Here is a 21,825-nt window from a genome sequence, read left to right on the forward strand (position 1 = left end):
GGAAGATCACCAGTCTGGGGCCTGGGCCACAGAATAAATTCAAAACAGTCTAGCTAACTTGGTGGCACTCTATCTCAAAGTAAAGAAGTATGAGTTAAAAATGTGCTCAGTAGTAGGGTGATTGCACCAAGCCCCGGTTCAACCCCAAATATAAAGGAAAATGAAAGGCAGTGGGAAGAGAGTGGGAAATCTATAGCTAAGAGATACTGTCTAAAAATAAAAAATGTCAATGGATGGTCTTTTTTAAATATATTATTTATGTGTACCGGTGTTTTACACACACACACACACACACACACACACACACACACACACACACACAGTCTATGCACCACAGTAGTGTCCAACACCCATGAGGATCAGAAAAGGGCATTGGATCTCACAGAATTAAGGATCAATGTGAGTGCTAAATCGTGACCAAGGTATTCAACAAAAGGAGCAAGTTGAGGTTTTTTTTGTTTTGTTTTGTTTTTTTCTTGATTAAAGACAGATTTTATTTTGGAGAGAGCCTTAAAATTAGAGGCAATAATGGTAAAAACAGACAAATGAGATTATATCTTAACTAAAAAACTTCTGAAAAGCAAAGAGAATGATGTTTACAGTTAATAAACAACATTCAGAATGAGAGAAAATATTTGTAAACTATTTTTGTTTGTTTTTTATGCGTGTATTTCAGATGGATGGTGCAAACTTTTTTTCTTCATTTTTATTGGATATATTTTATTTACATTTCAAATGTTATCCCCTTTCCCAGCTTCCTCTCCATAAACCCCCTATGCCATTCCCCCTCCCTCTACTTCTATGAGGATGCCCCCCTTCCCACCCCCTCCTGCCTCCCTGCCCTGATATTCCCCTATATTGAGGCATCAAGCCTTGGCAAGACCAAGGGCTTCTTTTCTCATTGCTGCCCAACAAGGCCATTTTCTGCTACACATATAGCTGGGGCCATGGGTCCGTCCACGTGTACTCTTTGAATAGTGGGTGGTTTAGTCCCTGGGAGCTCTGGTTGGTCGGTATTGTTCTTATGGCGTTGCAAAATCCTTCAGCTCCTTCAATCCTTTCTCTAACTCCTCTAATGGAGAACAAGTGTTCTTAACCACTGAGCAATCTCTCCAATCCCTTAATAAACTGTCTTAACAACACACTGGGAGCCAGCTGTGTGGTAGTATATGCCTGCAGTCCCACAACTCGGGAGTCAGAGGTAAGATGATCTCTCCAGAGTTCAAGGCCAGCCTGGTCTACAAAGATTTTTATTTTTTTAATAATATTTTGTTATTTTATTCATGTATATGTCTCTCTCTCTCTCTGTGTGTGTGTGTGTGTATGTGTGTGTGTGTACTTGCAGAGGCCAGAAGGTGCCAGATCCTGTGGAACTCAAACTCAGGTCCTCTAAAAGAACAGTGCTCACCCTTAACCACTGAGCTGAGCAATCTCTCCAGTCTATAGAGTTTCAAGGTTAGTCTGAACTACAAAGAGAGACCCTCTCTCAAAAACAAAATTTTTAAAGAACATATGAAAAGAGTCAAAAAATGTGAAACTAGATTTAGGAGAAATTAGAATAAAGTTTCACCATGTTGTGAAACAAAATGAAGTCTGCATTCCCACCCAGAAAGTAAAGAAAAGATGAAGCAGAAAAAAACTTTGGGGAGGGGGATATTTCCCAATTTAGTGAGACAAACTAACAGTCAGCTTAGCATTTGCTAAGCATGATGAAAATACAAGGAACTCATACCAAAGCACATAATTTAAACTACTAAAAAACAAACAAACAAAAAATGAGTACATAAGTAAATAAATGTCACTTTTTCAGACTCAAGTTCAGGCTACATTAAGTTCAAAGCCATCCTAAATTACAGTAAGTACCTTTCAAAATATAAGAGTGTAGGCAGGAGAGATGGCTCAGTAGGTATGAGTATTTACCTACTCAGTAATGAGAGTCAAAGAAATGGCTCAGCTGTTAAGAACACTGGCTATTCTTCCAGAGAACCCGGGTTCAATTCCCCAAACACTGGTTCACAACCACCTGGAACTCCTGTTCCTGGGAAATCCAATACTGTCTCTATAGACACCATGAACACATGGTACAAAACAGACATGCAGGCAAAACAAGCGTTCACATAAAACAAATCTTCAAAAAAAAAAAAAAAAAATTGTGTGACGCTCTTCCAAAGGATCCAAAACTCAGTTCTTAACACCCACACTGGGCAGCTCACTATAATTACAGCTCCAGAGAGATCTGATTTGGGAAGATCTGATGTCTCCAGCCTCCAGGAGAACCTGCATTTACATGCATCAACCCATACACAAACATATACACATAGTAAAAATAAATTTTTAAAAAATAATAAATAGATATATCAAAGGCTAGAGGATATAGCTCACTAGTGGGATATTTGTCTAACATGTACAAGGTTCTAGATTCAATCTACAGCAACAAAGCTTTAAAATATCTATTTAAACACAGGACAGTAATACAGATTTTGACTTATCAGAAACCAACGCCAGAGGCTGGAGAGATGGTTCAAAGGTTAAATGCAAGTGCACTGACTATTCTTCCAAGGGACCCAGGGTTCAATTGTCAGCACCCACATGGAGGCTGCGAGTAGTAATCTTGTTACTACAGTCCCAGAAATTCAACATTCTCTACCATGCTTCTTGGGTAGCAGGTATGCACATGTTACATAGACATACATGCAAACAAAACATAATTATTTGTTTTGAAACAGGGTTTCTAAGTGAAGTCCTGACTGCCCTGAAATTCTCTCTCTGTAGACCAGGCTGGCCTCTAACTGCCTCTGCCTCCTAATACTGGGATTAAAAGCATGTGCCAACACCATCTGGCAATTTTATTTTTTAAAAAAAGAAAAAAAGAAACAAAGACCAGAGTCAGTGTCAATTTTTCATACAGAAAAAATATCCTCCAAGAATAATAGCCTAACACATTGAGAAATACAAACTAAAAGTTGTTACCAGCAAACATATAAGAAATGCTTTAAAGGGAACAGGGTGAGCTGGAGAAACAGCTCAGCTAGTAAAAGCACTTCACAACTTGTTCTCTGACCTTGACATAGACCTCTAAAACACAGAAACTGGTACAATATAAAAAAAAAATTTTTTTTTTTTTTTGAAATTCAAGTTGAGAGCAACAGGCCTGTAATCCTGATACTGGCACTTGGGAGGCAGGGGCAGGCAGATTTATGCAACTTCAAGGTCAGCCTGGTCTACATAGTAAGTTCTAGGGAAATCAATATAATGAGATTCTGACAGAAATAATTCATTAAAATTAAAACAACATAAATACACTTATTCCCACAACTCTGCCCAACCCCCAACAGGATCTTCCTATTTAACCCTGGCCTTAAACTAACTGCCAAGCTAACCCTGAAGTCACAGAAATCCCACCTGGTTTTAAAATTTTGGTTGTTTTGGCTTTTTTTTTTTTTTTTTTTTTTTTTTAACACTGCCAGGGATTGAAACCAGGACCTCATACATACTAGGCAAAAAAATGTTCAACCTCTGAGTTGCATTCCCAGACCCATATATACACATTTAAATAGTCAAAATGGAACACTTTATCAAATATATGTTAACTCACAAATACATTTCTATTAGAAGTAAACAAAGAAAGACTGCTTTCAAGGAGCTTAAATCCTAAAGAGAATTTTTCTTAGGAAGCCAAGAAAGAATGGAAGAATGGAAATTCTCAAAGGGATGGCCAATAAAGAAAACCTGGCATTCAGGTTAAGAGCTTCCGATGCTCAGAGAAAAGAGATCAACACTGAAACTTCAGAGCATGAAAGCTAAGAAAATCTTTACTACAAAGAACCCAAGAGAATAAGTGAGGATGAACTACTAAATAGGGATGGCTCAGTCAAAGAACTCTTATTTAGCATATTCCACAAATCTGTAAGATCAATTTTCAAAGGAGAAAAAAGAACTGTTGGAGACAGTGAGACTCAGCAGATAAAAGTGATTGGCAATCAACAACAAAACAAGTCTACCTATCTAAATAAATCCCTGGAACCCACATAAAAGTGGAAGAAAGAGTCCACAAAAACTGTCTGACCAACATGTGGGGAAAAACAAAACAAAACAAAACAAAAACCACTTCTTTACTAGAACTTTATGCCCAGCTAAATTATCAGGCAAAGATGAAGGAAATATACCAAATGTGCATCTGAAGGAAGCTTTACACACAGCCCTTTCACAAAGAAATGCTAGGAGGTACTTTAACAAGATTATAAATCCATAAGGAAAGATCAGTCTGCAAAGGTGAGGAAAGCTAGTAATTCTAAAACATTTTTTATATTTTAAAGTTTACCTTTATTTTAATTACATATGCATGTGGGGGTGGGTCTGTGCATATGTGAATGCAGGTGTCTGCAGAGTCCAGAAAAGGGCAATGGATTCACTGAAGCATGACTTGGTTACAGGAGAATATAAGCCACCCAAATGGTGATGTGAGAAACCAAAGTCATGTCCTCTGCCAAGAGCAGGAAGTGCTCTTAACTGTTGAGCCATAGGACTGGGTCCAAATCCAAGCACCCACATGATGGCTCACAACCATCTGGAACTACAGTTTCAGGAGATCAAGCAGCCTTTCTGGCTTTGGTGGGCACCAGGCACACATAACAAAATACTCACATACTTAAACAAAAGCACTGAAAAGGGGTTTTAAGAAATGAGAGGTGGAACTAAGAAGATGGATCCGTTGTTAGACTACTTGTTACTCTTGCAGAGCACCAGGGTTTGATTTCCAAGATCCACATGGAGAGTCACAACTGTCATTAACTCCAGTTCCCATAGATCTGACATTGTGTCGCTTCTGTGGAGTATGTACTGTCTTGTATTGAAACATGTCTCTTATGTAGTCCCTGACTGTCTTAGAATTGATTATGTAGACCAGGCTGGCTCAAACTCATAGGAATTCTGCCTCTTCCTGCCAAGTTCAGGGAATTAAAGGGAATTCTTCATATCTGGCTTACAACAGGGGAGGGAACCCTGCATTCAAGAGGCAGAAGTTGATGGATCTCTGAGTTCAAGGCCAGTCTGGTCTACAGAGCAAGTTCTAAGACAGCAAGAGCTGCACAGAGACTGTCTTGAAAAACCAACCAAGAGAAAAACAAACAAACAATAAAAAGAATGGGAGATGTACAGCTCTGGAGAGTTAGCTCAGCAAGTAAGAATACATACTACTCTTGCAGAAGATCTGAGTTCAGTTGCCAGCACCCACATCAGCCAGCTCACCACTTACCAAAGATCCTAACACCTCCAGGTACAGATATATAATTTAAAATAGTAAAAGCAAATTTTTTAAAGACTGAAGTACTGACTGTGCAGACATGGATAAGCCTTGGGAGCAGGGGGTGGAGTGGGGGCAGACAACAAGACTCTCTACTGACTGCCTGACTGCACCACATTCATGAATCCATGGCAGCTGGGGTTACCTGAACAACACCTAAACAAGACTGGGCCCTTCAAGATTTCATCATGGGTGAAGTGAAGCTTATGAGATCTCTCTACCTCTTCTGAGGGACTATTGTAAGTTAATGGTTGCAGGGGAAAGGTGTACCATTTTCTTCAATGATACATTGATACTAGTAACCACAGTTACATACAGTGTGTCATACACACATACACCCAAAATGAAATTATGAAAAGAACTCAGAAAGTAGGGTTTCAGTAGAAAAGAGAGGTGGTTGAACAAATATGAAAAATAAAAATGACCAAAATTTATGAATGTTTAAAAATTGTCAAAAATTTTATTGTAAAATTTTACCTACATGAACTCTCCCAATATGTAAATGCATGAGCAGATAATAGAGTGGATTAAAAAGCTGAGATGAGGTTAGCCAGGAAAGTGACTTAGTAGTTTTATACAAAGATAATGTGTAGAAATTAGTGATTATGATTGCACAACACTGAATATACTAAAAATCACTAAGCCAGAAGAAGCACATACCTATTAGTCTAACCACTGGGAAGACTGATACAAGAGGATCCTGAGTTCAAGGTGAGCCTGGGCAACATGTCAAGTTCAAAGCCACCCTATAAATACTGAAACTCTACCTCAAAAGACAGAAATGATGGCTGGAGAGATAGCTCAGCAGTTAAGAACCCTGGCTGCTCTTCTGGAGGACCCTAAGTTGAATTCCCAGTACCTACATGACAAATTACAACTGTTTTTAACGCCAGTTCCAGGGTAACCAATACCTTCTGGTGGTCTCAATGGGCAATAGGTACAAACAGGTACATAAATATACATGAAGGCAAAATAGCCATGTACCATTAAAAAAAATTTAAAGAAATTCAAATAACCAGGTATAGTGATATACACTTTTAGTCCCACCCCTTCAGGGGCAGAGGCAGGCAGCTCTTTGAGTTTGAGGATAGCTTCATCTACACACTGAATTCCAGGCCAGACAAAGCTCAAAACAAATAAAAACAAGGTTTAAAAAGAAAAAAAATGAGGAAGAAGAAAAGATAAAAACAATGTGGCAAAAGAGGTGCCAGGACAGTTCTAATCCTAGCCTTCAAAAAACTGCAGGAGCTAGGATATGATTCAGCAGAAGGCTGTGCTTAGAATATACAAAGACTTGTGTTCAATCCAGCCATGTAGCAGACACAGAATAGTTTTAAAAGGTTAAATAAGTTACAAGCTAGTTGGGAAACAAGTCTAGCAAAAGGCCATAGGCATTAATTCATAAATAATAAGCTCCCAAGTAGTTGGTGTGAAATTGAGATTCAGGTGGAAAAACTCATGGTTACGATCACTGTTTACTATTTTTGAGAGGATCTCTGTCATTATTCTAACTTAACAAACTTGTGAAAAGTGTGAATTGTGTCTTGAAGACTCATTAGAAGTTTGAGTATGACCTTGTCCTTGGTTCTACATTTCTACCTCCAAATGAGTCTCAGAGGTTCCTTTGGTTGAGCATATGACAATGCTCACCTGGGGTGACAACTCAGTGAGTAAAGTGCCTTCATTAGGGAGAGGGGAGGGGGAGAGGTGAGCGGGGAGGGACATGAGAGGGGAGAAGGAGAAGAAAAAAAGAGTTCAGATTTGAAGAATTCAAGGAAACCTAAAAGCAGTAACACACATTGGTAATCCCGGCACTTCTACTCTGAGATGGAAGCCAGCGATAAAAGAATCTCCCGAAGCTTGTAAGCCACCTAGCCTGGTGTACACAAAAGCAAACAACAGACTGTTTCAAATAAGAGGACCAACATCCGGATCTGCCCTCCATTTCTATATGCTTGCTGTGGCATATACACACCTTATACACCCATAACAACAATTAAAGAAAATGAGGGTATAAATATGAAAAGAATGTATGAGAGGGGTTTGTTGGAAGGAAAGGAGAAATGATGTAATTATATTATGATCGCAATGTTTGTTAATTATTTAAAAAATGGTAACAGGGTCTGGGAAGTATAGCTCAGTGGTAGAGAACTTTGCTAGCATGCACAAGGCCCAGCTTCCATTACCTAAACAAACAATAGTAATAGTCCAAAAACCCACAGCAGGACCCTGGATTTTTCTCCAGTGAATACCTGCTTCTGCTTCTTCACTGAGTTAGTCCAGTAACTCATAAAGATCCTTGAAAAAACACATAAAGATCCCTGAGATCAACAGCATAATGGTAATGGAGAAACAGACCTGGGTTTACACTCACAAGATAGATACCAAACAAAAATCACTAGTATTTATTTCAAATGAATTTTAAAGTTGTGCACGGTGGCTCACTCCTGCCTCCTGATCCCAGCACTCAGGAGGCAGAAGCCAGGAGATCTCTGTGAATTTGAGGCCATCCTGGACTACATATTCAATTATAGAACAGCCAAAGCTACATACTGAGACCCTGATTCAAAAAAATAAAGGGGGACGGCTGGAGAGATGGCTCAGTGGTTAAGAGCACTGACTGCTCTTCCAGAGGTCCTGAGTTCAAATCCCAACAACCACATAGTGGCTCACAACCGTCTGTAATAGGATCCGATGCCCTGTTCTGGTATGTCTGAGGACAGCTACAGTGTACTCACACACAAGAAATAAATAAATCTTCTTTTAAAAAAAAGGAAATAAGTGTGGTTATCGTATATGTATAATCTCAGAACTTTCAAGGTAGAGGCAGGATAGACACAAAAGGATTCCATATTCAAAGCCAGCACACTAGAGTACATGAAATTGTCTCACAAAAAAGTAAAAACAACCACAGAAGAAAAATGAAGATAATTTCCCTACATATACCTTTCTCATTTGCAGGCTTAGATTTTTCAAAACCTACTTTTATTAAGGGTACTCAAATTACCATGAGTCTGCATCAAATGCTATCCAGAAACTTCCACTTCGCTCATCTTATGAGCTTTTACTTTTGGTAGTGCTGTTGCTTCTGCTGAAATACATTTCTCTCCCATTTTAGAGAAAGTTGCCAGGAATTAGACAAGCTTCTCACTCTCGTGACTGTTGACACTTATCTCAGGCTACTATGTGAATGAACAGGAACAAGTAAGCAGCAAGGATCAGACAGAGAAGGAATGCCCCATAGGACCCTCTGGACAGACACCAGAGTGCTCAGCAGTATCTAAGTCATATTCAAGCAAAACACCAAGGTTCTGAGTTGGCCACGTTCCTCTTTGCCACCAGGCAAGTTTCTTTTGTGATCTGGGCAAAGGATGTGTGAGTTTTTTCTTCAGCCCAAATGTACTGCATTCATCTATATATAACTCAGTTCTAGGGACACATGTGTGAACACAAGGCAAGTGCCCCACTTCACAGAGCTTCCACACAAGCTGAAGAGACAAGGAGTTACCTCTCTAACCCCCAGAAGTACAAGTTTAAATGAAGGTCTCAATGTGAACTTGAGAAAATGAGATTTAAGCAAAAGATCCCAACAAATTGTTATTTCTCAGTTGGTTTCAATGTGTTCAATAAAATAATACTTTTACCTAGATAGTAAAAGGCATTTCCATCCATTTGACTCTATCAAGAAAAGGAGAAAAAAAAAACTTCAGTCACCACTGAGATTATTTCCCCATTTCACTAACCCAAAAAACATACCTTAACAGTTTTACTCTAAAATGTTTCATACTTAAGGGCTAGAAAGTTGGTCCCATGGTTAAAAGCACTTGTTCTTGCAAAGAAAAGGACCCAGGTTCAATTCTTAGCACCCACATGAAGGCTCACTACCAGGGCACCAGGAATGAATGTAGCATACATACATACATGCAGACAAAAACATTCATACACATAATGTTAAAAAAACAAAAACAAAAATGTGAACTGGGCATAGTGGCACATGCCTTTAATCCCAACATTTCAAAAAGTAGGCAGATCTCTGAGTTCGAGGCTAGCCTGATCTACAGAATGAATTCCAGGACAGCCAAAGCTATGTAGCAATACACTGTCTCAAGAAAGCCAAAAATAAAATAAAATTACTTTCCTACTTAAACCTCACTTCTTTATGTGACACAATGCCAGCTAATCATTATCACTATCTCTCACCAGGTCTAACATTGCAATCTCCTAATAAGCTTATATATATATATAAAAAGCTTTTATATATATATAAAAACCCTAGGTGTCAGAACTATAGAAAGAGCTTGCCAGACCACAGGGTCTAGGCTGCACTCCAGAGCTCATGTCTCAGTGACAGTCTAGGATGGAACTGAGGAGTCTAATTTCTAACCAGATCTTGAATAGATTGATACTGTTTGAGAACCACAGGTTCAAGTTATGGTACAGCGGCAGACCCAAACATTTGTTACATGGCTTTCACTGAAGGACTTCTTTCTTGTTAATGGTACACACCCATTTGCTTCCAATAAAAACCAGGAAAATGGAGGGAAGGAAGCCTAAGCAGCTAAGCCTCACCTGGCTGCTCTTCCAGAGAACTGGGTTTCCATTCACAGCACCCACATGGCAGCTCACAATTATCTATAGCTCTAGTCCCAGGGGAATCCAATGCCCACTTCTGGCCTCCACTGTGCATTGCATACATGTGGTGTACATAAATGCTGGGAAAACACCCATAAAATAATTAATTAATGAGTAAAATGTTAAAAAGATTTTAATCAGGCAGTGATGGTGCATGTTTTTACTCCCAGCACCAGCACTTAGGAGGCAGGCAGATCTCTGTGAGTTCAAATGACAAGACTACAGATATTTCCAAGGCAGCCGGAGCCATACAGAAAAACCCTGTTTAAAAAAACAAAGAAGGGCTGGAGAGATGGTTCAGTGGTTAAGAGGACTGACTGCTCTTCCAGAAGTCCTGAGTTCAAATCCCAGCAACCACATGGTGGCTCACACCATCTGTAATGAAATCTGATGCCCTTTTCTGTTGTGTCTAAAGACAGCTACAGTGTACTTACGTATAATAAATAAATAATAAATCTTTAAAAAGAAAAAAGAAATGAGAAACATCATTTTATAAGCTTTCATTCAAATAGGCAGGTGAGATAGTTCAATTGGTAAAGTGCTTGCTTTGCAAGCATAATCACCTGAGATCAAATCCCAACAATCTCTTTAAAATAGGTGTGATGGGTGTAAGCTAGTAATCCCAATAATGGGATGGGTAAATAGGAGAACCCATGGGGCTAACTGGCCAGTCAGTCTAGCCAAAACAGTAAGAAATTCTCTAAATGAATGAACGAAGGAAGGAAGGAAGGAAGGAAGGAAGGAAGGAAAGAAGAAAGAAAGAAAGGAAGAAAGGAAGAAAGGAAGAAAGAAAGAAAGTAAGTACAGGCAGATATAAGTGATGTAGGCCTTGGGAGACAGAGTTGGAAGTCTTCACAGAGTTCCAGGACAACCAGCATACAAGACACCCTGTCTCAAGAGAGGCAGGGAGCTGGAGAGATGCTTCAGTAGTTAAGAACACTTTGTTCCCACAAAGGAGCCAGGATTGGTTCCCAACACCCATATGGTGGTTCATAACTACCTGTTAACTCCAATTCCAAGGGGTCCAATGCCCTCTTCTAACCTTCATGAGCACTGCACGGGTGTGGTGCACAGTCGAACATGTAAACAAGCACCCATAGACAGCAAATAAATTAATAATAGTGTTTTCAATTAATGTAAAGAGTAATCAAAAAAGACAAATGATGTCAACCTGTCATCCATTCATGTACATTCACACAAATACATACAAAACACACACACAGAGGCGATTGTGATTTGTCTGTTGTGATCAAATATTAAAAAAAAAAACACAAAAAACAAAAAACTTTCACTTAGAAGTGATATGCTGGGCTGACAAGACAAAGATGCTTCCCACCAAGTCTGATGACCTGAGTTCAATCTCCAGACCCCTCTGGATTCCACACAGGCAAACACATGCACTCAAATAAATATAAATATACACATACACACACATAAAGGATATACTACTTTTCTCTTTTTATTATTTATTTTTATGTGTATGGGTATTTTGCCTGCATGTTTGTGTACCATACTCATGCAATGCCCAAGAAGACCAGCAGAGGACATCAGATCCTCTGAAACTGGAGTTACAGACATTTGAGAGTTTGTGGATACTAGGACTCAACTTAGGTTCTCTGGAATAGCAGCCAGTGCTCTTAACAGCAAAGCTATCTCTCCAGCCCCCAATGTGCCACTTTTCAATAACCAAAGCAATAAGTAGCAAATTGAAGCTCTCTAAAGATCAATTCTAAAAACTTGTCCTTTAAAAGAACTCTTAATATGTGAAGAAAAACAATGTTTTTAAGATAAAGTATGTGTTAAGACCAAGGCAATGCATATAATGCATTATTAAATACTCCTTGAGTTCAAAAAAAAAAAAAAAAAAAAAAAACTCTATCAGAGAATTTTTCTAACAAATTCTTTTGATTTGGAGTGATAAGGCTAGAGACTAAACCCAGGGGCTTTAAAGCTCTATTACTGAGATACATCCTTAGTTAGCACTCAGCAGTCTGAAGTCTAATTTCTTCAAATGTGATGAATGGTATTTAGCCATGTCTTTTGTTAACCAGACACAGATGCAAATAAACCCAACACATTGTCAGTGTAATTCCAACCTCTTATTATCTACAGTCCTCTCCTGTCTTTCTTTCCCTGTAGAAGAAAACAAGTTGTTAAGTGTTAAGACTTTTGTCCTTACTTCTGCCACTGGCAGTCCTGTGCATAGTTTTTTTGGTTTTTGTTTTTAAAGATTTATCTATTATATATAAGCACACTATAGCTGTCTTCAGACACACCAGAAGAGGACATCAGATTTCATTACAGATGGTTATGAGCCAGAATTGAACTCAGGACCTCTGGAAGAGCAGTCAGTGCTCTTAACCACTAAGCCATCTCTCCAGCCCCCCTGTGACATATTTTAAGACATTCCTGTCTACTCAGCAGTTTTATCAGCTGTTAAACATGGATATTTCATCAAATTTAGGGGTTTTTTTTCCTTCAAGACTATCCCACAGGTTTTCAAAAACAAAATCTTTTGTCCTTTTTTTTCTCCTGCTCACAGGTCCCTAAACTTCATGGGATAAAGTACAAGGGTCCCAGCTTATTTCTGTTACAGGACTAATCTCAGTTATTTCTTCAATAAAGAGAGAAATATCAGAAGGCTGGAGAGAGAGTGCAAATGGTAGAGGGGTTACGCAGCATACAGGAGCCTGAGGCGGAATCCCTAGGACCACATAAACTGGATATGGTAGTATATGCCTCTAATCCTAGCACTTGAGAGATGAACACAAGAGGATGGGAAGTTCTAATAATAACAATAAATAGTAATAATGTGTTTGGTTTATGTAAGATCTATGTCAATGAGAGGCCAAACCTACTCCATCTTGGGACTGGCCTCCAAGAAAAAAGCCTGAAAACATGACCTGCAGCAGAGCCCAAGCTGCACCCATGTACCCATAGACCATGTACCTCACAGCTTATCCTTGGCCAGAATTACTTCCTAACAACAGTTAATCAAATCTGTTTCAGATATACTTTCAGACCATTTGTGATTGTATACGGTCTTGCTTCAGAGCACTCACCTGTTGGCTTATAGCCATTCTATTAGATGCTTGCCAGACTGGACACCCCTCTCTGGCTCCTATAAAAACTTATCCTGCTAAGGGTTCAAAGCTGCTCTGCCTGTCCTGTGTCACGGTTGGGTTGGAGGAGAGCCCTAGCCTGAGCTTGTAATAAAGAGACCCTAAGGCTATTACAACGGAGATGGCTCCTTGGTGGTCTTTTGGGGTTCATGAATGCTTCCTGGCATAACATTAGTAAGTGGCACAGCTGCCTTTAATCCCAGAACTTGAAAAACAGAGACAAGCAGATCTCTGTTAAGTTTGAGGCCAACATGATGTACAGTGCTAGTTCCAGGACAGGCAGGGCTACCAGAAAACAAAACAAAACAAACAAACAAACAAAAAACCCTTGTCTGGAAAAACAAAACAACAAAAAGTGGTACAGCACTACTTTCTGAAGTCCATTCACTCTTTCCACTGTAGATCAGAGGATCGACTAAGGTCATCACACTTGTGCATTAAGTATTTTTATCCAATCACGCATCTCTATGGCCCAAGGATGTGAAGCTCAAAGTCATCGTCTGATAGTTCAAAGCCAACCTTGACTATATGAGACCCTGTCAAGGAAGGGAGGGAAGGAGGGAGGGAAGGAGGAAGGGAGGGAAGGAGGGAGGGAGGGAGGGAGGGAGGGAGGGAGGGAGAATCAATCAATCAATCAGATAGTTAGGTAAGCAGGCAGGCAGGCAGGCAGGCAAGGGAAATAGTCCAGTAAGTAAATGCACATACCAAGCAAACCTAACAACCTGTGTTCCATCTTTGGAAGCAAAAAAGCTGTAATGGAAGCAGATGGGGTGGTGCCTATAATCCCAAGCAGGCAAATCCCTTTAGTTTGAGGCTAGTCTACATAGTGAGTTCTAGACCAGCAAGGGTTATACAATGAGATGCTGTGGGGTTTTTTTGTTTGTTTGTTTTGTTTTTTTAAGCTAGATACAGTGGCTCACGCCTCTAATTCTAGCATGAGAGGAGGCAAAGACAGGACAACTTCCTAGAAGCTCCAGGGCCAGCTAGATTGATGTATGTAGAGCAACAGAAACAAAAAAGGAGACCTTGCCTCAACAAGATAGGAGAGAATTCAACTCTATATATACCCTGTAGCACAAGAATATCTTCTCTTATACACAAACATCACATGTGCACATATGCACACATATAATAATAATCAGTAAAATAAATAAGAAATGAATGGCAGGAGAGTTGGGTATGATGGTACATGCCTGCAATTCTAGCACATGGGAACCTGAGATAGATCAGTCAATCACAAGTTGAAAGTCAGCCTGTTATACATACCAAGTTCCAAACCACCCAGGATTACACAGCAAGACTGTCTCAAAAACTATAAAGGAAGGAAGGAAGGAAGGAAGGAAGGAAGGAAGGAAGGAAGGAAGGAAGGAAGGAAGGAAGGAAGGAAGGAAGGAAGGAAAAACAAGAATCTTAAGTACAAAACTGTAATGATCTTCCCCAGGCCCTTCAAAAGCCCAATCATTATCACCTAAAGCACAGTGACTTTGGGCAAGTTACTTAACTAATATCTTTTAAATTTCCTGCTGCAATGTTCTGTTAAGATGAAATAAAGAAGACTTACAGGGGCTGGAAAGGGGCTCGGTGGTCAAGAGGTCTTGCAAAGGACCTAGACTCTATTACATAATCCAAATGGTAGCTCACACCTATGTTAAACTCCATCCCAGCATGTCTATCCAGTGTCCTGACATTCTTGGCACCAGTCACACCCATGATGTATCTATACATGCAACCAATACACTCACAAAAATAAAATACTAAAGTAAAACCAAAAAATAAAAACATGAAAGTGGAAGTACAGCACTAAGACAGGAATAGGAGGGGATCCCTGAGTCCAAGGTCAGCTAGGCCTACAGAGAAAGCTCCACGACAGCCAGAACTACACAAATAAACTGTTTCAATAAAAACAAAATATTTACAACTCAAAAACCTTACAGAGTCCAAGATCCACATGGTAAGAAAACTGACTGACTCCTGAAAGTTTTGCACCTATCCCTACATGCCAACTACAAGCCACATGTCTGTCTGTCTGTTTCTCCCTCTCACAACACACACTTTAAGTTGCATAGAGCGGTACTACACCAACACTAACTTCTAATCTTTAAAAATAAAACAAACCTATTTCTAATTGAAAAATACAATCTAAACCCACACAATCCTGTAAAATATCAAATAACACCCAAAATCTGACTCTATTTGTTAACTGAGTCCCTTCTACACCCAGGTACTAAAGGCACCAAGGTACCACTCAGGATTCTCCCTTTGAAAAACTATCTAAAGAGGATGATATGAGAACCTGGCCAATGTGCTGGAGGCCTGACACACCATGACAAATCTGGCACAAGTATACCTGGTATATCTGGCTTTGGTTCCAGATTTGTAACACCAGTCAAAGTAGGCTTCCCAGAGACAAGATCTGAACCAACAAAAACCACAGGGGACTGAAGAGACAGACGCCTCAGCAGTTAGACTTGTTGGTCTTCCAAACATCTAGGTTCAGTTTCAAGCACCAACATGGTGGCTCACAACATAACTCCAGTCCCAGAGATCTAATAATGCCCTCTCTAGGCACACACATGATGCATGTATAAACAAGCAAACAAAACACCCATACACATAAAATAAAATCTAACAAGACAAATAAACAACAGTTGAAAAAATTAAAAACAGCACTGAAGCTCCAGAAATAAGTCAGGCTTAAGTGAGAAGGGCAGTATGATAGTATAATCTTGGGACAACAAAGGGTTGATTAGAGGACAGTACTGGAAGACAGGGAATCCTCTAGAACTAGAGATTCTTCTGAGTACAGGAACACCAGGAGAGCTCTAGGGTACTTTCCAAAACAAAGGCATCAAAGCCTTCTTTCAGAAAGAACAAAGGTAGGTCACAAACTAGGCCCTTCTTTCCTCTTACTACCCTACAAGGTAAAAATGGGGCCAGTATTAACCAATTTTCATACTGTAATTACCATAATATCTGGACCCTCTCCTCTTTATCTTTCCAGCCTATCAAAACCACCTCAGGGGTCCAAAACATCAGCAGGTAATGGTGCTTGCCACCAAGCCTGACAACCTGAGTCTGATTCCTGCAGCCCACACAGTAGACAGAGAACTCTTGAGAACTCCTGCTGACTGTTCTCTAACATCCACATGCACATCATGGTATGAATCTAGAAATGAGCACAGCCATGCACACACACAAATAGGTAAATTTAACTAAAAACACATACACATCAGCTCCTACCTATTCTTTATATGCATCTGTCCTCTTTATATCTAGCACTCTATTCTAGTCCTCATCTGCAGGCCTTCTCACTGACTTCTCTCACCAGCCCTTGGCTCTCCTCTTTCTCAAGTATGTTCACAAAACCTCCTTTGTCAACATTACTTCATCATCATCATACAAGCAACAAATGGTGGTTCATTCAAATCGCCAGTGTGTACCTGCCAGTCTTTAGATACCATTTTAATGAGAATAAAAACTAAAAGACCAAATCCCCACCTACAGATATCTCAATGGAGACAGGAAGAACAAACAAAACATAAAGAGCTATGGAGAAAATGCTAAGACTGAATGAAATGCCAGACAAGTGTACTTGTTTTTTGAGACAGGGTCTCACTGTGTAGGCCTGGTTGATCTAGAACTCACTAAATAGGCTGGTCTTAAACTCAAAGATCCTCCTACCTTTGCTTCCCGGGTGCTGGGATTAAAGGAATAAACCACCATACCCAGGACCAAGGGAGTATATTAAACTACTACAATGGGTAAAAACCTCCGAGAGGATAAAAATCAAGTCACACAGACACTTAGAAAATACTACAGACAGAACAAATAGTATTCCAGTGGTCAAGGCACAGTGGAAAAAATGAGGAAAGTCACAAATTTTTTACTCAAATCTTACATACAAGAAAATTCCAAAACAAGCTGCTTCCAAAATAGAGGCTTCCTGTGTCAGGTTCAAGTTAGGACATAATTGAAGGAAGAGGGAGTCCATGTACACATGGCAAAGAAGGTATAAGGTGGGAAAGAATAATAAAAATTAACCATGCAAAGGCTCAAAGGGAAACATGGCCAAAATAAGTAAGATGGGGCCAACAAGATGGCTAAGCAAATCTAAGTGAAAGCCTGACTCCCTGAGTTCAAACCCTAGAACCCACAGTGAAAGAAGTCCTGAAAATTGTTTACTGACCTCTACCTGCACATGCACTTTCACGCACATGCACACAGACACAGACAAATAAAGACAGATGGGGGAACCAAAAAAATTACAGTGGTTAAGAGGGCCTGCTGCTCTTCAAGTGAACCTGAGTTTGATTCCCAAAACCCATGTTGGAAGATTCAAATCCCCTCTAATTCCAGCTCCAGAGGGTCAGATGCTCTCTTCCAGCCACATTGGGCACTAGCACACACTTTATCGTTAAGCTAGGAGAGATCAGAGGAAGGAAAGCCACAAGAAGTCAAATCATATTTACAAGGGTCTTCCAAAACAGGCAGGAACCACAGGGCTTGGCTTCTAGGCTAAAGCTCAAGCGAAGATGTGCTTAAATGGGGACCTCAGCTCAACCTTTTCTCTTCCATAGTCAGCTCTCCGGAACTTTTCTATTCCAACATGGCTTAAACAGAGGCAAACAGGTCATATGCTAAGAGTTAATGGGTTGCTTACCCTAAACCATGTCCACTTAATATTATTTAACCAAACTTTTGATCTGAAAAAGTGAAAAGCAGAAACCAGGGTGCCCAAAACTAACAGAGTTTCAAGAACATACCCAAAAGGTAAAAAAGCCATTACAAAGCTGTATGCTGTTGCTATGTAGAACAATCAGTGGCCCATACCCAACAAAAACCTGTACAAAAGCCTGGAGTGAAGACAGATCACAAATTTGGGAATCGAGAACTCTGATTGTACTGACCCAAGGGAAAGACAGTGCAGCCAGGAGGCTACAGTAATTACATAAAGTTGTATATATTCTATAGTCTTGATCAATTTGCCAGAAAATAAAATACAATATTAGAATATGCAAACATAAAGACATGTCTTCAAGCTAAAGATGTAGTTCAGTAGTTGAAAGCTTGCCTAATGCTCAAGGTCCAGGGCTCAGTCTTGAACAGATACACACAATACACACACAATTAGAAGCATAGCCCTTCATGCTTCTAATTTCAGTACTATAAGAGCTGTTCAATACTATGAGGACTGCTCAACGTTCAAGGCCACCCTGATCTACAAAGTAAGTTCTAGGCAGTCATAGTGACTAAGACCCTGTCGCAAAAGGGGGGGGGGGGGTTAGTTATCACTAATTAAAGCACTCACTCAAAAAAAGTTATTTGATGAATTAAAAAGAATAATAAATTCAAATTATATCCATCAGTTCACATTAGCACCATTTTTTACACGTGCTACTACGGGGTAAGGAGCTTCAATCCCTACAGCTCATAAAGGACACATTTAACTGGTGTTTCCTATCTTCTCACCAGTACTTCTTAGTCTAACTCCTCTACAGTCATGTTTTACACTGAATTGTCAAAACTGTAAAAAAGGAAGTAACTAATCACTTCACATTCTGCCATGTGAGTAAACCTTTTTAAAGCCTGAGTACTTCTTGGAAGGATGTCTGAATAGATGAAAGGCTAGACTCCTCCCTAAGTTAGCCACAGGGTCTCTAATGCCTGACTCATTCTGCAGTACTGACTTAAGTCTTCTTTTGGTTCCTCACATTTCTGCAGGCAGTGGCTTAACAGCCCTGTATGGCTTGGTTGCACAAAAATAACCTAATAATCTCACTTGTAGTCTTATAGTTTTTCTCTTTGTATCTCCACAATCTTCAAGTTATAGTTTATAACATTACAACGAGCATATCACATCTGTGAACACATGAGAATTGTCTAATTTTTTAAATTCACTATATGTTGACCCTAAGAATCACGCCAAAAGTGGAGGATTTTTGTTCTGAATATCTAAATTACTCAAAAGAGCTTACGCAAACTCACAAGCAAATAGTAAGTCCACAAATGATGAGCCATCAAACCAAAATTGAAGGCTGCTGGGCAGAGAAGAAAATGGAAGGAAAGAAAAGGAAGTGACTCAAAGTAAGCAAATGTAGAAGGTGTGAACCCTCTTCATCTCTAGCCAACAGTTATGATTTGAACTTTGTGTACTGGGGAATGGGAGAACACATAGAGAGAACTGTGTTTACTCTCTCCATGCTACTTTCTGTATTTATTTGTGTGTGTGTGTGTGTGCGCGTGCATGTATGTATACCATCGACTTAAATACATAACCAGAACTTAAAACATAGAAAAATATGCCAGTTAAAAGTCTCAGCTCAGCTAACTAAGAGAGATGTTTCCTAACTTACTTTCTATAGTGATATCTTATTTCAAATACATAAAGTGGAACTAACATCCATGGATGATCCTAGAATTTAATGTCTTTAAAAGTCAAGGCCTTCAGTACTTAGGAACTTCACTAACATAATTCTGAACTTGCTCAGTATCGAATGGTCTCTTTACTGTTCCGTTACAAAATACACCCGCCCCCCAATTATCTACCTGAAAATGATTCCCGTCAGAACATCCGATTTCATACCGTTTCGTCGTCAATGTCAAACCTTGTCCTGAGCTAAGATGGGAGAAAATCTCAGTGTTGCAACGGGTCCTATGCAGTAATCTCATCAATTTTACTCTCACCGAAACTCAAACCAAACATCTTTTAAAAGCCGAGATTTAAAACCAAGGCAGTAGCCAGCCGCTTGGTCGTCACGGTCCGGCTCGCCGCGCCCTGCGCCTTCTAGGCTAAGAGCTGCATCCCGAGCGAGGGAGCGCGCCCTGTGAGGCGCGGCCACAGCCCCGGGCGGGTCCGCGGGTCCAGCCTGCCTTGACTCCACCTGCAAGGCCCGGCAAGGGCCGGAGACCGCGGCGCCGCGCTGACCAACGGCCGGCGCCCCGAGTGTCAACGCCGGACGCTTCCACACACAAAAAGCGCCTCTCGGTCCACCCGGCCGCCCCTCCCACCGTGCCACCCGGCCCCGCGCCCGGCGCCGCACAAAGGCTCGCTCGGCCCGCCGAGCGCCCCGGGAACAAAGGCGGCCGCCCGCCGGCCGGGCACAGGTGCAGCCCCGGCCAGCGGGCCCAACATGGCCGCGCGCCCGCCGCCCCGTTAGCCGTCGCCGGCCGTGCGCGTCCGACCGGCGCTTCAGGCCGCGTCTCCCCATTCTCCCGATCCTCCACCCTCGCCTCAGGCCGCGCGTCCTCCTCTGGCCTGCCACCAGCGCCCGGCCCTCAGCCCCTCAAGCCGCCCCCTCAGCCCATGGGCCTCGATCTCCCGGCCTCCCGGCCTCCCTGCCTGGCCTCCCTTCCCCAGCCAGCGGTTAGTTCCCGCGGCGGTTGGCCGGCGGCCCCAGTGACCTGCGCTGCGTCGCATCCTCCGGCTGCTGTCCGGCAGCGGCTGTCCGGCGGTGGCGGCGGCGGCAGCGGGCGCGAGGCCGCGGAGGGCAGGGAAGCAGGAGGGGGCGGCGGCGGCAGCGGCGGGCGCAGCGCGGCCAGGCCGAGGCTCTCCGCGCGCGGCGCCGACCCCGCCCCCGCGCCTCCCGCCCGTCGCCGCTGCCGCCGGGGCCGCCGCCGCCCCCAGAAGCCGCGGGAAAAGTGCGCTCCGCTGATTGGCTGCCGCCTCAAGGCGCCGGCGGACCGGGCTTTTCAAATCCGCGCCGGGGCCGCGCGCGGAACGGCAGACGGCGGGCGATAGGGCGCGCGGGGTCGGCAGCGATCCCGAGCGCGGGTGTTGGAGAGCCCGGCGCGCGCCCGCTCCGCTCGCCTCCCGCTCCCGCTCCCGCTCCTCGAGCGGCGCGCGGGCGGCGGCCAGCTCCGCAACCGCGGCGAGCCACGGCGCGGTGACGTCACGCCCGCCGCCCAATCGCCGCGCGCGGCCCCGGAGCCCGGCGTGGGCGCGGACGCGGGCACACGGCCTCAGGCAGCTGAAGAGCGCGGGAGGCCGCGGCCCCGCCCAGCGTCCGGGCCTCGAGCGCCAGCGGCTGGCGGGAGCAGCTCGTGGCGCGCCGGAGCCTGCCCGCCTCCCTGCGTGGACCGCTGGACACGACGACGCGGAGTCCTCTGCAGGCGGGGCGCGCGTCACTGATAGTGGTCGCCGGGCGCTCCAGGCTCTGAGGCGCCCAATAGGGCGGGCTGTCAGCAACCGGGCAAAATCACTTGTCAGAGATGAACCGCTTGGCGTCCTGGGAAGGCGTCGGGAGGCAGAGTTTCCAGAGATGCGTTGCTACGGGCGGAGCAGAACGCAGCCCCTGTGGGTCGGGATAGCTTGCGTGCTTTGCGCGGAGCGCGTGCGCGTGGCGCAGGGTCGGAGAAGTGTGATTAGAGATGAGAGAAGGGCGGTGGTTCTGGGAGGTCTGACTCGCTTGTTTGCGAGTTAAGACTCCAGCCTTTTGGGAGGCCAGGGCTGCGGGCCTTATCTCCTGGAGTTTTCTAGATTAAGCCAGCTGCAGAATGTTCTCAGTCCCCTGAGGACAGCTCCCAGAAGCATCAGAGCGTGGGACTGAGGCAGGCTCCCTTTCGGACCACTGTCTGCCTGTTGCCTATTGCTCCAGGCTGTCAGCTTTCTGCCTGCCACTGCTTCCTGTCAGGGTCAGGTGGTGTCCAGACTCCAACTCAGAAACTGGGTGCTGCTGTGGGTTGTGATTTGGACTCAGCCCCATCCCTTTGCTGTATTCCTGAGGATACTTACTTTTCACAGCCTACAGACACCCCTCCTCCCAAGCCTCA

The 21,825-nt window shown here is 42.7% G+C and overlaps 1 protein-coding gene across 2 annotated transcripts in view; it reads right to left on the reverse strand.

The window, feature by feature from the left end:
• NSD2 (nuclear receptor binding SET domain protein 2) overlaps positions 1–20,524 on the reverse strand; it is a gene marked incomplete at its 3' end in the record, with an annotated part of 75,347 nt that extends 54,823 nt beyond the window's left edge. For both annotated transcript variants that reach the window (XM_080938702.1, XM_080938701.1), the window contains exon 1: positions 20,458–20,524. The remainder of the gene's footprint in view (positions 1–20,457) is intronic.
• Between the last annotated feature and the right edge of the window lie 1,301 nt (positions 20,525–21,825).

Source organism: Micromys minutus (genome assembly GCF_963924665.1).
Source record: "Micromys minutus genome assembly, chromosome: 1".
Lineage (NCBI taxonomy): Eukaryota > Metazoa > Chordata > Mammalia > Rodentia > Muridae > Micromys > Micromys minutus.